Source organism: Arachis ipaensis, chromosome B09 (assembly GCF_000816755.2).
Source record: "Arachis ipaensis cultivar K30076 chromosome B09, Araip1.1, whole genome shotgun sequence".
NCBI lineage: Eukaryota > Viridiplantae > Streptophyta > Magnoliopsida > Fabales > Fabaceae > Arachis > Arachis ipaensis.
Window position 1 is genome coordinate 19218660 of NC_029793.2, and position 18011 is coordinate 19236670.

The following is an 18011-nucleotide window of genomic DNA, read 5'->3' on the forward strand; positions in this document are numbered from 1 at the left end:
GAATAGAGACCATATCAGAATTGAAAGGAAATAGAATGAAGACAGTCCTTTAGAAGGATAAATACTTAATCTAATTAGAAGATTTTTGTGGTTGGAGAAGATTCCAAAATAGATATGGTGAAAAAGTCCTAACATAATGGATTGAAATTTGGATTAGGGAATAGAGTACCTGCTTGAACAAATTGAGGTTATCGGATAGTAATAACGGAACAAATTGAACTCCTTGTAAACAAATTGAACAAATCAACTAGTAAAAAATTGATGAAGACGACGACGATGGCACCGAGATCTCAGAAGATGACGGCGACGGTACTGCAAACTCAGAAGAGGACTATGATGGCGTTGCGATTTCAGAAGACAACGATGATGGCTGCGAGTTCAGAAGACGACGGCAGCACTGCGAGCTCAGACGACGACGGCGGCGCTGCGAGCTCAGATGACGACAACGACACTAACTAAAAAGATGATGACGCGAATGGAGTTGCGAACTCAGAAGACGACGATGTCGCAAAGGGAGAGGTTGTTGTGTTGTGCGGTGCTTCCGGTTATGGTCACATCCGTAGTGGAAGGGGTAAAGTGTAGCTCAGTAACCATTTGAGAAGGTGAGAATGGTGATTGGTGAGGCTGAGTTAGGGTTATCGAGGGGTAGAGTATTTCAGTAACTATTTTAAATTAGCGACCGATTAGTGATAACATTATTATAAAGTGTTGCTAAATCGGTTGCTAAGTTAAAAAATAGCGACCAATCTAGTGACCAATCATTTTAAACTAGTATTTATAGTTGGTTGCTAAATCGATCGCTATCTTAACTATTAGCAACCAATTTAGCAACCACCAGCTTAGCAACCGAGTTAGCGACCAACTTTTTTCAGCTTATTTCTCTATTGGTTGCAAAATCGATTGCTAAATTAAAAAATAGCACCGATTTTGTGACCAACATTTCCAAGCGTTACTTTCTCATTTCGGTTGCTAATTCGGTCCCTAAGTTAAAAAATAGTGATCGATTTTAGCAACCAATTTTATGTTGCTCATATAAAAATCTTATCAGTCATTATTAGTGACCAATTTCTTTGGTCACTAAAATCGGTCGCTGATTGTAATTTAGCGACTGATTTAGCGACTAAAATTTTTTTGGTCCTTGAAATCCTATAACGGTTGCTAAATCATTTGCGATTAGCAACCAATTTTTTCGGTCACTAAAATCGGTCGCTATTCTAAAACTTTCTTGTAGTGTGTATTTTCTAATTTCTTTAAATAATAATTAATTTATTTGCTCATTATTCACTAATTTCTTGGGTTTTACAGCAAACATGTAAAAGATGCATATGATGAATGTCTATCCTATTTGGCTCGTGATATCACTTGTCGGTTCAAAATGTCAACCCGACACATCCCCGATATGTTGCCTCTCTGCCACACCAGGGATATAGTGCCATGCTCACTCTCAACCCATGGATATATTGCTCGGCGCACTCTTTCAGCTTATAGTGCCCAAGTTCACTCTTGCGGCAGAAAGGTTATGTGAGCGGGAGACTGTCTCAATCCTCACATCTCAACGTAGGTGGGAGACTGCCTCGGCCCCTACGCCGGCACCGCTACCTTGACAATCGAGAGACTGCCATATCCCTTGCCCGAAGCGCATAGCGACTTATTAATACAATTTCGTATCACGTGAGCGGGAGATTGCCACAGCCTCTACAACGGAAAACAATGCATATCACAATCACATACTCAATCTCATTAGCCATAACCATTCATTTTCAAGCTTCAAACTCATCATCCATCCTCAATATCACAAGTTCATCATCAACCCGGCTCCCCACTAGTTCACATGACAACGCCATCCAACTGACATACTAGGCCTAAGTCACCGTCTTCCAAACTCATACATAAAATTACTAATCTCAAATCATAAACCCATCTACACTTGTCTTAGGGCCTAATTACTAGCCACAAGTCTTAAGGAGAAGTTAAAGAAGTTTGGAAAGCCACAGAACTCTTAAATGTGAAGAAAAACACATTTTTAGCAAAACAGGGGTCTCGCGTACGCAAGCCCCCTGTCCGCGTACGCAGGGGTATGAAAGTGGATGATTGCGTACGCGACACCCTGCTCGTATACGCAAGTGTCCCATCCCGAATGGAATGCTCGCGTCACGTGTTGAATGTTCGCGTACGCAAAGGTAAAAATCTACATGTCCGCATACGCACGCATTGTCCGCATACGCAAGATGCCCAACTCGAATAGAATGCTCGCGTCGCATGCACTGTGTCGCGTACGCATGCTGTACCAGACTCAGAAAAATTTAAAGCTGCAGAATTACAATTTTAAAACACCAAACTTTAAACGATCATAACTTCCTCTACAAAATTTTGTTTCCTCAAACTTTATATCATTTTAAAGCTCTTGAGATAACCTTTAATTTAAAACAAAGTTCATCCAATTTTAAGGTTTGAGGCTAAAGTTATGATCCGCCAAAGTTCATCAAAAATAGGTTTTCACCAAAAGAGACAATTCTCTAGTTTTTCAAAAATTCTAAACCCAACTAACTCAAAACATACTCAAAACAACCCAAAATTCATAATAGACACTCCCCAAACATTTATCACTCACATAACTATCAAAACGACTTAATACTCACCCTCTCCAACTTCAAGTTCCTCCTAAACTCACATCAAAGCTCCTCAATGCCACCATTCAATATTTCCAATAATCATCAATCAATTCAGTTAATTCATCAAATCTCCTCAATCATTTATTTTCAACATGAACTACAATAACCATCAATATCATCATCGATATTCATCTTCAAACATCAACACCCCCCATCATAACTCATTAAGGTCATCATACTCATCAATAATCATAATCTACCAACATATATAAATCATCACATTCAAACTCATTCAACCTCCATCCAAACTATTATCATGCATAATATTTATATACAATTAATCATACAACCACATCATTCAACCTATCATAGAGGCCACTAGCATAAGTTTCACAAAACATTATATACTACTGTTCATACACCGGTCCGAGCTATAGAGCCGAGTTGGATGAAGATAAAGGGACCGACCTCATGAAAGGTTGGCCCATCACCGACCTCTTCGCGAAGAGCTTGGACAAACGCCTTAGAGGCTCAAGAAGGCCCAAAGCGAAAGGATCACCGCTCACCAGAAGGTAGTTGACCAAAGGAAAAAGATCTCCTCCACAAAAAGATAAGATAAGATATGATAACCAACTTATCTTAAAGGAAGATCATCAAGCATTACTATAAATACACTGGAGCACCCATGTATAAGTCATACTCCAATTCTACTAAAAATATGCTTAAAGTCCATACTGACTTAAGCATCGGAGTCTCTTGTAGGTACCACCCCCCTCGGGTGATCGAGGACCAGCCGCATCTCAAGCTCCAACAAGTCGGGCACGGCAGCCTTGGTCAGACCAGAAGATCTCATCCGAGATCGACCTCCCTGTTTCAGGTAATCCTTGGAACATTGGCGCCGTTGCCGGAGAATTTGGAAGTCATTCCATCACCATGGCAAACAACTATGCCAACGACCTCAACTTGGGATTAGAAGAAGGAACGCCACTTAAGAACACGAATGCCACACCAAACTTTCCAAAGGACACACACCAATCCAAGGGAGACAAGCAGACTCAGAACGCAGAAATTTTAGACGCCATTCGTGAACAGCAGGATCGCCTCAAACAACTCAAACAAGAAGCTGAACGTCAGTGCGAAGCCGAGCGAGATCTTCGGAGAGAAACAAGACAGTGTCAAGAGCTCGAAGACAAACTCTTGAAGATCGAAGCCGACCTCAAGACTAAAACCGCTCGGCCTAACCACGAAGATAGCCCCCACAAGGACCAAGACCTGTTCACGAAAGAAATCATGAAGGCAGTCCCAAAGGACTTCAAAGCCCCTGACATGACCTCATACGATGGTACGTCCGACCCAAGTCATCACCTCAGTAACTTTAGGAGTCGGATGTACCTCACGGATGCCTCAGACGCAACCCGCTGCAAAGCCTTCCTGACCACCCTGACCAAGATGGCGATAAAGTGGTTTGACAGCCTGCCACCAAGGTCGATCACAAGCTTCGATGACCTTGCCAAGAAGTTCTTAGCCAGGTTTTCCAAGCCTGCTAGGGATTAAATAAGGAGATCGGGAAAGCCTCCGCAGTTACATGGAGAGATTCAATAAAGCATGCCTTGACATACAGAATCTTTCTACAGAAGCAGCGATTATGGGACTTATCAACGGTCTGCGGGAAGGACCCTTTAGCCACTCCATATCCAAGAAACACCCAACATCTCTGAATGAGGTACAAGAACGGGCGGAAAAGTACATCAATATGGAGGAGAACTCCCGATTAGGAGAAACCTCAAAGACCGGATTCTCCTATCCACCTCGGGACAAGGATAAAGAGTCCAAGAAAAAAGAAGACCAACCTACTGAGAAACCCAAAAAGTACCACAACTACACCCCCCTTCGGGTGTCCCTTGTGGATGTTTACCGAGAGATATGCAACACTGAGAAGATCCCACCCCCTCCCCTGATTAAACACAAGAGAGGAGAAAGTCAGACAGAGTATTGTGAATACCACCGAATCTACGAGCATCCTACCAACAAGTGCTACGACCTGAAGAATGTCATAGAAAAATTGGCACGAGAAGGGTGACTAGATCGGTTCTTAGCCAATAGAGATGATGAACCAAAAAAGAGAATAAGGGACGAAGAGGGCGAACGAGCTGAACATCCCCCTCACACTCCGGAGAGACACATTCACATGATAAATGGAGGATTCGCAGGAAGAGAGATCTCTAAGTCATCCTGCAAAAGACACCTTAAAGAGGTGCACCATGTCAGAGAAGGGGATAGGTCACCCGACCTCCCCACTATTACCTTCACTCAAGAAGACGCCGCAGGCATCATCCCGGGGCATGATGACCCCGTGGTCGTTACCATCATACTTGCCAATGCCAATCTCCACCAAACATTGGTAGACCAAGGAAGCTCTGCGGATATCCTGTTCAAATCCGCTTTCGACAAGCTTGGCCTACAAGAAAAAGAGCTCAGAGCATATCCTAATAGCCTATTCAGGCTCGGAGACACCCCAATCCAACCAATTGGGTACATCCCGCTGCACACAACCTTCGGAATAGAAATACGGTCTAGAACGCTAAGTATAGACTATATCGTAGTCGACGTGAGCTCTGCGTACAACGCCCTCATAGGTCAGACAACGCTAAATTAGCTCACGGCGGTAGTCTCCACTCCACACCTATGTATGACGTCCCAACTCCAGAGGGGATCGCCACCATAAAAGGAGACCAAAGAACCGCGCGACGCTATTACAATGAAAGTCAGAGCCTTAAAGGCGACCCCAGAGGAAAAGAAACCAACACTATTGAACTCGGGGGAACCCGACCTCGCAAAGAACTTCGTTCCCAACCAGAAGGCAAGACCGAAGAAGTTCAGATCGGAGGTACTTAAGAAAAAACAACAAAAATAGGGGAGAATCTAAAAGGAGACTTGAAAGAGCTGCTTGTAAAGTTCCTAAAGGACAATTCTGATCTATTCGCTTGGAAGGCCGCAGACATGCCCGGTATAGATCCCGGACTAATGTGCCACAAAATAGCAGTATACCCAAGATATCGGCCAGTACAACAGAAGCACCGAAAGCTCGGCCCAGAGAGATCACAAGCCGTGGAAGAACAGGTACAGGCCTTACTAGAGGCGGGGTTCATAAGGGAGGTCAAGTACCCATTATGGTTGGCCAATGTCGTACTGGTCGAAAAGTCAAATGAAAAGTGGCAGATGTGCACTGATTACACCGACCTCAACAAAGCCTGCCCAAAGGACCCCTACCCACTCTCAAATATAGACACTCTAGTCGACGCCTCATCAGGATACTAGTGCCTTTCCTTCATGGACGCTTACTCAGGGTACAACCAAATCCCGATGTATTAATCCGACCAAGAGAAAACCTCGTTCCTAACCCCAAGGGCAAACTACTGCTATGCAGTCATGCCATTCGGACTTAAAAACACAGGGGCTACATACCAGAGGTTGATGAACAAAGTTTTTGCTAACCACATCGGAAAGCTGATGGAGGTCTACGTGGACGACATGTTGGTAAATACACAAAGAGAAGAAGCGCTACTGCCCGACCTAGCCGAAGTGTTCGACACTATAAAAAAGCACGGGATGAGACTAAATCCCGCAAAGTGCACTTTCGCGGTAGAAGCTGGCAAATTCTTGGGCTTCATACTCACCCAGAGAGGAATTGAAGCAAACCCAGATAAATGCCAGGCCATACTTAACATGAAAAGCTTGACCCGTGTCAAAGAGGTACAACAACTAAATGGAAGATTAGCAGCCCTGTCTAGATTCCTAGCTGGGTCGGCCTTGAAATCTCTCCCTTTCTACGCAACATTAAGGAAATAAAAGAGGTTTGAATGGACCCCAGAATGTGAGCAAGCTTTCCAGGACTTCAAGACATTCCTAGGGCAGCCACCCATCCTAACTCGACTTCGGCAAGGAGAAGAACTGATCCTATACCTCGCTATGGAAAGTCGGGCGATAGCCTCAGCACTAGTCCGAGAAGACGAGAACGGCCAACAATCCATTTACTTCATCAGCAAGGATCTACAAGGGGTTGAACTAAACTACCAAAAGATAGAGAAGTTTGCCTACGCCCTTATACTTACCTCCCGACGACTCCGACCATACTTTCAGGCTCACACAATCAGAATACGGACCAACCAACCCATAAAAGGTATCTTACAGAAAACTGACTTAGCTGGAAGAATCCTACAGTAGGCAGTTGAGTTGTCCGAATTTGACCTTAAGTATGAAGCTCGTACTGCCATCAAGTCTCAATACTTGGCCGACTTCGTCACAGAATACACCGACACCCCAGGCACCCCCACTAATTAAATAGACGGCTCATCAAACAAAGCCGGGAGTGGAGCAGGGGTCATCCTAAGGTTCGGGTTTCCTGCTTCAAATAACCAAGCCGAATACGAAGCGCTACTGGCTGGTTTGAAGCTGGATAGGGAAGTTGGAGCTCAAAAGCTCACCATATTCAGCGACTCACAAGTGGTCACCTCGCAAATAGAAGGGAGCTATCAGGCTAAGGATCCCACCATGAAGAAATACCTGGACAAGACCAGAGAACAGCTCGAAAAATTTATGGGATGTGAGATTCAACATATACCTCGGGAACAAAACACCCGAGCTGATGCACTTTTGAAACTAGCCAGCACCAAACCAGAGGGCAATAATAGAAGTCTCATCCAAGAAACACTACAAAATCCATCAACCGCGGAAGAAGAAAAGGTCCTAGCTATATTAGGCTGGGACTAAGGATGGATGACTCCCATAATCAACTACCTTGAGTCCAAAATACTCCTAGCAGATAAAAAAGAGGCAAAAAGGCTAGTACGAGAAGCACAGTACTAACCATAGTGCACGACGTCCTATATCGGAGAGGAATCTCTACACCCCTCCTAAAGTGCGTCCCGACCTCCGCTACAAAGGAAGTCTTAGAGGAAGTTCACAGTGGCATGTGCGGTAACCACCTTGAGGCACGAGCTCTTTCTAAAAAGGTACTCCGAGCTAGTTTTTACTGGCCGACCTTGCAAAAGGAAGCAACAGAGTTCATCAAAACATGCTCACCATGCCAGAAACACGCTAACTTCCATATCGCACCCCCGAAGAGCTTATCTGCGTCATTTCACCCTGGCCATTCGCAAAGTGGGGGCTCGACCTCCTCGGACCATTCCCCCAGAGATCGGGGCAAGTCAAGTTCCTTATCGTAGGGATGACTACTTCACAAAGTGAATTGAGGCAGAGCCATTTGACTCCACCACCGCCCAAGGAAGTCGGAAGTTACTATATCGAAACATTGTCACAAGGTTTGGGGTCCCATGCTCCATCACCACAGACAATGGCACTCAATTCACCGACACGGGCTTCAGGAACTTGGTAGCTGATTTAAAAATAAAGCACCAGTTCACCTCCATGGAATACCCACAAGCCAACGGACAGGCGGAAGCCGCCAACAAAGTCATATTAGCCGGGTTAAAACGGAGACTACAGGACACAAAAGGAGCCTGGGCTGAAGAGCTCCCGCAAGTCTTGTGGGCATATCGGACGACCCCACATTCCACCACTGGGGAATCACCCTTCCGACTTGCTTACAGAATGGAGGCAATGATTCCCGTAGAGGTAGAGGAAATATCTCCTAGGGTGATCTTCTAAAATGAGGATACCAACTCCCAAGCACAAAGGGAAGAGCTCGACTTACTCCCAGAAGTCCGAGAAGGAGCTCGGATTAATGAGGAAGCGCTAAAGCGTCGAATGGCTTTAAGATATAATCGAAAGGTAATCCAGCGAAGCTTTGCCATCAACGATCTTGTCTTAATCCGAAATGATGTCGGAGCAGGTCGGTCAGGTGAAGGGAAGCTAACAACCAACTGGAAAGGGCCATACCGAGTTACAGAAGTACTAGTAAAGGGTTAGTATAGGGTGGCTATTCCGAGGGTTATATGAAAGTGTAGGTCGATCTCGGACGAGATCTTTTGTACTGGTCGGAGATGATGTGTCCGGCTTGTTGGACTGTCTATGCTTCTGATCCTTTGTCACCGGAGGGTGGGGGTACCTGCAAGGGACTCCGATGCTTAAGTTAGCAAGGGTATTAAGCAGGTTTTTAGTAGAATCAGAGTATGAGTTATACCTGGGTGCTCCAGTGTATTTATAATGATGGGGAGTGATCTTTCTGGAGATAAGATAGTTATCTTATCTTATCTTATCTTTGAGTGAAGTCATCTTATCTTCAAGGGAACCGCCCTTATCTCTATAGGCTTGGGCTGCCTTTGGATTTGGGTCGTGTTCCTCTGTTTGGGCCCTTTTTGGGCTTTTCCTGGTGATTTGGCCAAGCTCTTTGAGAAGAGATCGGACTGTTCTGACCTGAAGAGGTCGGTTGGCTTGTCTTCGATCATCCCGAGTCGGACATCTCGACCCAGGCTATGAACAGTGCCCCTACTCGAGCGTGGTCTTCCTTTTTTGAGGACTTCAGTCCTTCTCTGGGGAAGCTGAACTCGAGCATTTGTCGACTTCTTTTGTGTAGAGACCCTCTTCTGAATATGGAGTGTTTCTTCCTTTTCTTTAATTTTTGAAAACAGGTGTTCCCTGTCTTGGGAACGTTCAAGGGTTTTTAATGCCCCATTAATTAATCGTTCCGTTTCTTTATCTCCCGCTTTCTTTGTTTTATTTTTTGAATTGCATCAAGACTTTCTCTTTTTCTGTTTTCTCTTCACCGTTGCTCGCTGTAACATCCCCCTTTTCTTTCTTATTCTTCTGTTTCGTTTGTACTTCCTTGTTCCTTTGGGATTTTCGTTCGCGCATCTTCACGCTTCTTTCTGTAACGCCATTGGTGGTTGTTGGTGCTTTCTTTGCTCGAAAGGTGATTCCGGATTCCGCCTCCCCGTCTTCAATTTCTTTGGAGCTTTCTCCTTTTTTCAGGTTGGTTCTTCTTTCTGTTGTTCTTATTTCTTGGTAAAGTTTTGATTTTGCTTGAGTGTATGTTGGAAAGCTTGAACCTTTTCGTATTTCTTGTGCTCGTTTGTCACTGTGATGCATTTTTTCTGGCTTTCTTTCGACCTTATGTATACTCTTGGCATTTCTCCTAATGGTTGAAGCTTTTTAGGGCTTTGCATGTTTGTTGTCTGTTTCTGTATTATTTGATTTTGTAGCTTTTTGGGATAATGGCTTATTTGATTTTGAAGGACGGTTGGGTCTTTGATGATTTCCGCTTGACATGTTTTGTTGCTTGGTAGTTCCTTTTGCTGATAGACTGAAACTGTAGTTTGAGAGGTGGCTATGGATGACTTATTTGGTTTGTAATTTTTTTCTCGGAGTGTTGATTAAAAGAAGGTTTTTCTTGTTGGGATAACTTTTATTTTCTTCTCGTGTTGTTGCTTGTCTGGAAGGGGATTTCTCTGAGGGTTTTTGGGTGTATCTTTATAGACTTCTTTCTGAGTCTTCCTTACTCTGTCCCTGCCTCCAAAGGATACCCCTGGACCTTGATGTGTGTCTTGAGGTTTTCCTTTTACTGTTTTGTATTGCTCTGAGTCATGTTTGTCCGAGTTATTTTTGGTTAGTAATCTATTTTCTTTTCTTGTTTGTAGGACTAGTTGGCCATGTCTTCTCACAAAAATATTGTTGAGACGTCTTCTAAGGTTCCTGAGGGGATGTCCGACTGGTTGGACTCCCTTGTGTTGATGTGTATTTCCGTGGTAAATGCTGAGTTTTGTGTGGAGCTTAGGAAACATCACCGGCTCTGTAAGGATAGGGATCAGGAAAAGAACTATGAATTGGTAGCGCCTGATTCTGATGAGAGAGTTTGCTTTCCTGCTCTGACCCGGGGGGAGCGTCCCTTCTTTTATGCTTATGACTATTTTTTCAGCCAGTTGAATATTACTTTTCCTTTCACTTCCTTTGAGACCGACTTGTTGTGGTCGTGTAATGTAGCTCCATCCCAACTCCATCCGAACTCCTGGGATTTTATCAAGATTTTTCAGTTGCTTTGCCAAGAGCTGGACGTCACACCTTCTCAGACTCTCTTTCTTTATCTTTTTGTTTTGACTAAGCCCGGGATTTCCTCGAAAAAGAAAGTCTCTTGGATTTCCTTTCAATCTGCCCAGAGACACACAGTGTTTGCTATGTATGACGAGTCCTTTAGGGACTTTAAGAATTACTTTTTTAAGGTCCGAGCTGTTGAGGGAGCTCGACCGTTTTTCTTAGAAGCAAATAGTGAACCTGCCTTCCCCTTGTGTTGGCAAAAGAATGTGGTAGTGTCTCGGTACTCGTGGGAGATGCTTGACAAGGTCGAGCAGGCTTTTGTAAATGTCTTGGAGGATATTTGGGGGGAACCTCCCCATCTTGATATCAAGAAGTTTTTAGGGGATCCATCCCTTGTCCGAACTGCGCTGGGTATTGATCAATATATTTTGCTCTATTTTTACTTTGCTTCCTTCTTTTTCCAGTTTGTAATCTGCTTCTATGGTTGATTTTGTTTTTCAGAGATGGCCAAGAACAATGACTCTATGAAAGCCTTTAAAAAGGCAAGGAAGGCTACTGCGGCCTAAAACATCTCGGCCAGAGTGGCTGGAGAAGGGTTTTCTCATGTTCCTCCCAAACAAACGGTGCCGAGCTCTCCTGGACCGAGGAGGATGATTCCTACCCCTCGGGTCCATGTGCTTGATCCTCCCCAGGCTTCTACTGCTGTTTCTTCTCCTACGGCCGTTCCTCCTTCAAAAAGACCTCGGACTATTGAGCCCTTCAATCTAGATGCTCCTGATTTTGACGTTGTTGGGTTTGTCGACCAGCAGATTGGTCCCTATGGTGTCATTCCTACTGACGATGTTTCTCTTCTTCGTCATTTGGATTTTATAACTCAGAGTAGCATCAAGATGGCACATATGGGGGCAGCTCTGTACCGAACCACCCAAGATCTTCCTATCCATGCGACGAAGGCCTTTATGGAGGAGGCCAAATCAGAGTTTGACCGGATTAAGGGTTTTAAGGAGGAGCTTGAGGTGAAAGTGACAAGGTTGAAGAAAGACTTGGAGGATGAAAAGACTAGAGCTATTGCTTTGGCGGCCTCTGCAAAGTTGGCTGAGGATACGGTGTTGAAGCATAAGGAGAGCTATGTCACTACTTATAAGGAGATGATGGATCTCAGGGAGAGTTTGGAATTTGTCCGAGCTGATTATGCCGAACTTCAAGGTCATCTTGTAGGAGGAAGTTCGAAGGAGTAAGTTCGAGTTCTTGCGCCCGAGCTTGACGTTTTCCTCTTCAGTTTGGACAACATTGTTAAGGATGGTAAGATTCTCTCTGATGATCCTGATGATGATGATAACGTCAGCCCTCCTACTGTATCCTCTGCCAAAACTTCTGTTATTCCGCCCTCCTCCACTTCTTCTGAAGTCGGTTAGCCGGAGTCTAATCCAGATGTTCGAATTCTGAACCGGAATAATGGGATGGTAGATGCGGTGCCTCTTCAGACTCGTCCTCCTTCACCCCGGGATGCTGCCACTAGAGAATCTTTGAATCCGTTTTAGTTTTTTGTTTATGAATATCTGATGTGTATAGCCCGGTCTGTGGGCGTTGAACTCTTTTTGATTTGTCATTTTTATCTGCCAGATACTCATAGTTGCTTTTCTGTTAGCAACTTTATTTTTTGAAAAGACAAAGTATTTTCCCTAGGCTTTTAGGGTTGACTTCGGGTGGCCTCTTAGGTCTTTGTTTATTACAGCAATTTTGCTTTTGCTTGTTGATTGCTTGTCTGTACAGTTCGGACATTTTCTGGAATCTTAGGAGTGTTGGAGCCTTGTTGTCTAATCTCTTCTTTGCATTTTTCTGATATGATGCCTATAATTTGATTTTCTTGAGGTCATGGCTTTCTGGGTCCAACTTAGGTCCCTTATAGCGCCTGCCTTCTGTTGTCCGACTTCTTAAACTTGGTCATGTTTTGAGGCTATTTCTAGTAATCCCTTCTGCTTGGATCTTGGTTGATCTCTTCCTATGGATTATAGTTTTTGGTAGCCTTGCCGAGTCGACTTTGTTGTGTCGGCCTTTTTTGAGTTATTTCTAGCAATCTATTTTTGGATCTTTTGTCAGATCTCTTTTTATGGATTACGTTTATAACTTTGTGACTTTGTTGGGATGACTTCATCATGTCGGTCCCTTCTAAGTTATTTCTAGTAATCCTTTTTTGGATCTTTTGTCAAATCTCTTTTTATGGATTACTTTTATAACTTTGGTTTGTGGGAGGCCGACTTCATCATGTCGGTCCCTTCTAAGTTATTTCTAGTATTCCTCTTTTTTAGGGCTAGCCAGGCCTCTTTCTAGGGATTTACTTTTTATAACTTTGTTTGTGGTCGACTGGTTCGACTTCTTCACGTTGGTCCGTCTTTTTAAGTTATTTTTTAGCAACCCATTTTTATTAAGACCTCGTCAGGTCCTTTCCTATGGGTCACTTTTGATAACTTCTTGCATTTAATCTATTTTGTCGCTTTTCATATTTGCCGATTTTGTAGAATTTGGGTTTGATCCTTGTTTGGTCGACCTCTGATGAATTCAGTTTTCATCTTTGTTGGTCTTTATCATGATCAGATAGTGAATTTGGTTTTCACTTTGGCCGATCTGTAGCTTTATAATCGGGCGATGAAATTTTGCGTTTCAGATTAATGCGTCTTGATAAAGGATTTGTAGAAAATATGAAAATATATACATGTGGGAGTTTTACTCCTCTAAGTTAGGTATTTTATAGATCTTGGCTTGGTGCCTCGTTAAAAAACCTTTTTAAGGAAAAAGAGTGCACCTCATCCTAAGATCTTTTCTACCTCCTAACTGTAGTACCTCCTTAAGTTGCAGGCGTGCCATGACCTTGGGAGCTCTCACCCTTTGAGTTCGGATAGCTTGTAGTAGCCTCTTCCGAGTACTTCTATGACTCGGTAGGGTCCCTTCCAGTTTGCTGCCAGCTTTCCTTCTCCAGGTCGAGTTGTTCTGATATCATTTCGGATTAGGACAAGGTCGTTCTTGGCAAAACCTCGTGGCACCACCTTTTGGTTGTATCTTGAAGCCATTCGACGTTTTAACGCCTCTTCCCTGATTCGAGCTCTTTCTCGGATTTCTGGAAGTAGGTCGTGTTCTTCCCTTTGAAGTTGGGAGTTGGCCTCTTCACTGTAGTGGATCACTCTGGGTGATCCTTCTTCGACTTCCATTGGGATCATTGCCTCCATTCTGTAAGCTAATCGGAAAGGTGATTCCTTTGTGGTGGAGTGTGGGGTTGTCCGATATGCCCATAGGACTTGTGGGAGCTCTTCAGCCCAGGCTCTCTTTGCATCCTGTAATCTCCGTTTTAACCCGGCTAATATGACTTTGTTAGCGGCTTCTGCTTGTCCATTGGCCTGGGGGTGTTCTACGGACGTGAATTGGTATTTCATGTTCAGATCGGCCACCAATTTTCTGAAGCCTGCATCTATAAATTGAGTGCCATTGTCTGTGGTGATAGAGTATGGAACCCCAAACCTTGTGACAATATTTCTGTACAGGAATTTTTGACTTCTTTGAGCAGTAGCATTAACTAGAGATTCCGCCTCAATCCATTTTGTGAAATAGTCTACTCCCACAATGAGGAATTTGACTTGTCCGAATCCCTGAGGGAAAGGACCGAGAAGATCGAGCCCCCATTTTGCGAAAGGCCAGGGTGAGGTTACGTTGATAAGTTCCTCTGGTAGGGCGATGTGGAAGTTGGCATGTTTCTAACATGGTGAACATGTCTTTACGAATTCTATTGCTTCTTTTTGTAAAGTCGGCCAATAAAATTCGGCCTGGAGTACTTTTTTGGTGAGAGCTTGCACTCCGAGGTGGTTGCCACAGATGCCACTGTGTACTTCTTCTAAAACTTCCTTTGTGTTGGAAGTTGGCACACATTTTAATAGTGGTGTTGAGATCCCTTTCTTATATAGAATGTTGTTTATGACGGTGTAGTATTGTGCCTCCCGTTTTAACCTCTTTGCCTCCTTCTTATCTGTAGGGAGTGTTTCTGTTTTGAGGTAGTTGATTATGGGAGTCATACATCCTTGATCCAAACCTGTTATGGCTAAGACCTTTTCTTCCAAGATTGACGGGTTCTGTAGCATTTCCTATATGAGGCTTCTATTGTTGCCTCCTAGTTTGGTGCTGGCTAGTTTTGAGAATGCATCAGCTCGAGCATTCTGTTCCTGAGGTATGTGACGGACCTCATATTCCCCGAGTTGTCCGAGCTGTTCTCTGGTTTTGTCCAAGTACTTTTTCATGGTGGGATCCTTGGCTTGGTAGCTCCCTACTATTTGTGAGGTGACTACTTGTGAGTCGCTGAAGATGGTAAGCTTTTGAGCTCCAACCTCCTTAGCCAGCTTCAAACCAGCTAGTAGTGCTTCATATTCGGCTTGATTGTTTGAAGCAGGGAACCCAAATTTGAGGGAAAGTTCAATTTGGGTTCCCTGATCACTTTCTAGTATCACGCCTGCGCCACTTCCCGTTTTGTTTGAAGAACCGTCTACGTATAGATTCCATTCTGTAGGGATTTCCGGGGTGTCCGTAAACTCAGCAAGGAAGTCAGCCAGATACTGTGATTTAATGGCTGTCCGAGCTTCATATTGAAGGTCGAATTCGGAGAACTCGACTGCCCATTGCAAGATTCTTCCTGCTACGTCTGTTTTCTGTAAGATGCCTTTTATGGGCTGATTGGTCTGAACCCTGATGATGTGGGCTTGGAAATACGGGCGAAGTCTTCGAGATGTTAGTATGAGAGCATAGGCAAACTTCTCTATTTTTGGTAGTTCAGTTCGGACCTTTGTAGCGCTTTGCTAATGAAGTATATAGGTTGTTGTCCGTTGTTGTCTTCTCGGACCAGTGCTGAGGCTACTGCCCGGTTTCCTACTGCAAGGTACAGTATAAGTGGTTCTCCTTCCTGTGGTCGAGTTAGAATAGGTGGTTGTCCCAAGAACCTTTTGAAGTCCTGGAAGGCCTGCTCGCACTCCGTTGTCCATTCGAATCTCTTACCCTTCCGTAGAGTGGCGTAGAAGGGTAGAGATCTTATTGCTGATCTGGCTAGGAATCTGGACAAGGCTGCTAATCTTCCATTGAGTTGTTGTACCTCTTTGACATAGGTCAGACTCCTCATGTTGAGTATAGCCCGGCATTTATCCGGATTTTCCTCGATTCCTCTTTGTGTGAGCATAAAACCCGAGAATTTACCGGCTTCTACTGCGAAGGTGCATTTTGTCGGGTTAAGTCGCATGCCATGCCTTCTTATAGTGTCGAACACTTGAGTAAGGTCGGACAATAACGACTTTTCACTTTGTGTCTTTATTAACATGTTGTCTACATAAACTTCCATGACTTTTTCGATGTGGTCTGTGAAGACTTTATTCATTAATCTTTGATAAGTCGCTCCTGCGTTTTTGAGTCCGAATGGCATGACTATATAGCAGTAGTTTACTTTCGGAGTTAAGAATGTGGTTTTTTTTGTCAGGAGGGTACATTGGGATTTGATTGTATCCCGAGTTTGCATCAATAAACGAGAGGTATTTGTATCCGGAGGAGGCATCCACCAGGGCGTCGATACTTGGGAGTGGGTTAGGATCTTTTGGGCAGGCTTTGTTGAGAATAGTGTAGTCGGTGTACATCCGCCATTTTCCATTTGATTTTTTCACCAAGACGACATTAGCTAGCCATAGTGGGTATTTGACTTCCCTTATGAATCCTGCCTCTAGTAGAGCTTGTACCTGCTCTTCCACAGCTTGGGATTGTTCTGGTCTGAGCTTTCTACGTCTCTACTGTACTGGCCGAGATCTGGGGTAAAATGCTAGCTTGTGGCACATTAACTCAGGGTCTATGCCCGGCATGTCTGCGGCCTTCCATGCAAAGAGATCGACATTGTTTCGCAAGAACTGTATGAGGGACTCCTTTTCGTCCCTATTTAGGATTGTGCCAATATTGGTCGTTTTATCTGGAGTATCTCCGATTTGAACTTTTTCTGTTTCGCCTTCAGGTTGTGGACGAAGTTCTTCCCGTCCTTGAACTCTCCCGAGCTCAATAGTGTGAATTTCTTCTCCTTTGCCTCTGAGGTTCAGACTTTCGTTATAGCAGCAGCGCACTGTCTTCTGGTCTACTCTTACTGTTGCGATTCCTTCTATGGTTGGGAACTTCATGCACAGAGGTAGAGTTGAGACTACCGCGCCGAGCTAATTTAGCCTGATCCGACCTATCAGGGCATTATAGGCTGTACCTACGTCGACCACTATGTAGTCTATGCTGAGTGTCCTTGACCGATTTCCTTTTCCAAAGGTGGTGTGCAAGGAGATGTATCCAAGTGGTTGGATTGGAGTGTCTCCCAGCCTGAATAGGCTATTTGGATATGCTTTGAGCTATTTTTCATCTAGGCCGAGCTTGTCGAAGGCCGTTTTGAATAGAATGTCCACCGAGCTTCCCTGGTCCACCAACGTGTGGTGGAGATTAGCATTGGCCAATATGATAGTGATGACCATGGGGTCGTCATGTCCTGAGATGATGCCAGCTGCGTCTTCTTTAGTGAATGTGATAGTGGGGAGTTCAGGTGCTCCTTCTCCTCCTTCGACATGATATATCTCTTTTAGATGTCTTTTGCGAGATGATTTGGAGACCCCTCCTCCTGCAAATCCTCCATGTATCATGTGGACATGTCTCTCCGGGGTACGAGGTGGTCGTTCAGTTCGTCCGACCTCTTCGTCCCTTCTTCTTTTTCTTGGCTCATCTGCTTTGTTGGCTAGGTATCGATCTAGCCTCCCCTCTCTTACCAATATTTTTATAATGTTCTTCAAATCGAAGCACTCGTTGGTGGGATGTCCATAGATTCGATGGTATTCACAGTATTCTGTCTGATTTCTTCCTCCTTTCTTGCTTTTGAGTGGACGGGGTGGGGGTATCTTTTCAGTGTGGTATACTTCTTTATAGATATCCACAAGAAACACCTGAAAAGGGGTGTAATTGTGGTATTTTTTATCTTCTCCCCATGCTGATCTTCTTTTTTCTTGGTCTCTTTATCTTTATAGGCGAATCCGGATTTTGAGGTCTCTCCTAATCGGGAGTTTTCCTCCATATTGATGTACTTTTCTGCTCGTTCTTGGACTTCATTTAGAGATGTGGGATATTTTTTCAATATGGAGTGACTAAAGGGTCCCTCACGTAAGCCATTGATAAGGCCCATAATGGCTGCTTCTGTTGGTAAATTTTGTATATCCAAACATGCCTTGTTGAATCTTTCTATGTAATTGCGAAGGCTTTCTCGATTTCTAGTAGACTTGGGGCATGTTTAGTTTTATGCTTCTGGATGGAGAATCTGGCTAGAAATTTTTTGGTCAGGTTGTCAAAGCTTGAGATGGACCTGGGGGGTGATGAGCG

General features: G+C 44.1%; 1 long non-coding RNA gene across 1 annotated transcript; it reads left to right on the plus strand.

Moving 5' to 3' along the window:
• LOC110267096 lies at positions 517-17970 on the plus strand. Its single transcript, XR_002354426.1, has 3 exons — positions 517-611; positions 2987-2999; positions 17958-17970. It is a non-coding gene; the product is annotated as an uncharacterized LOC110267096 (long non-coding RNA).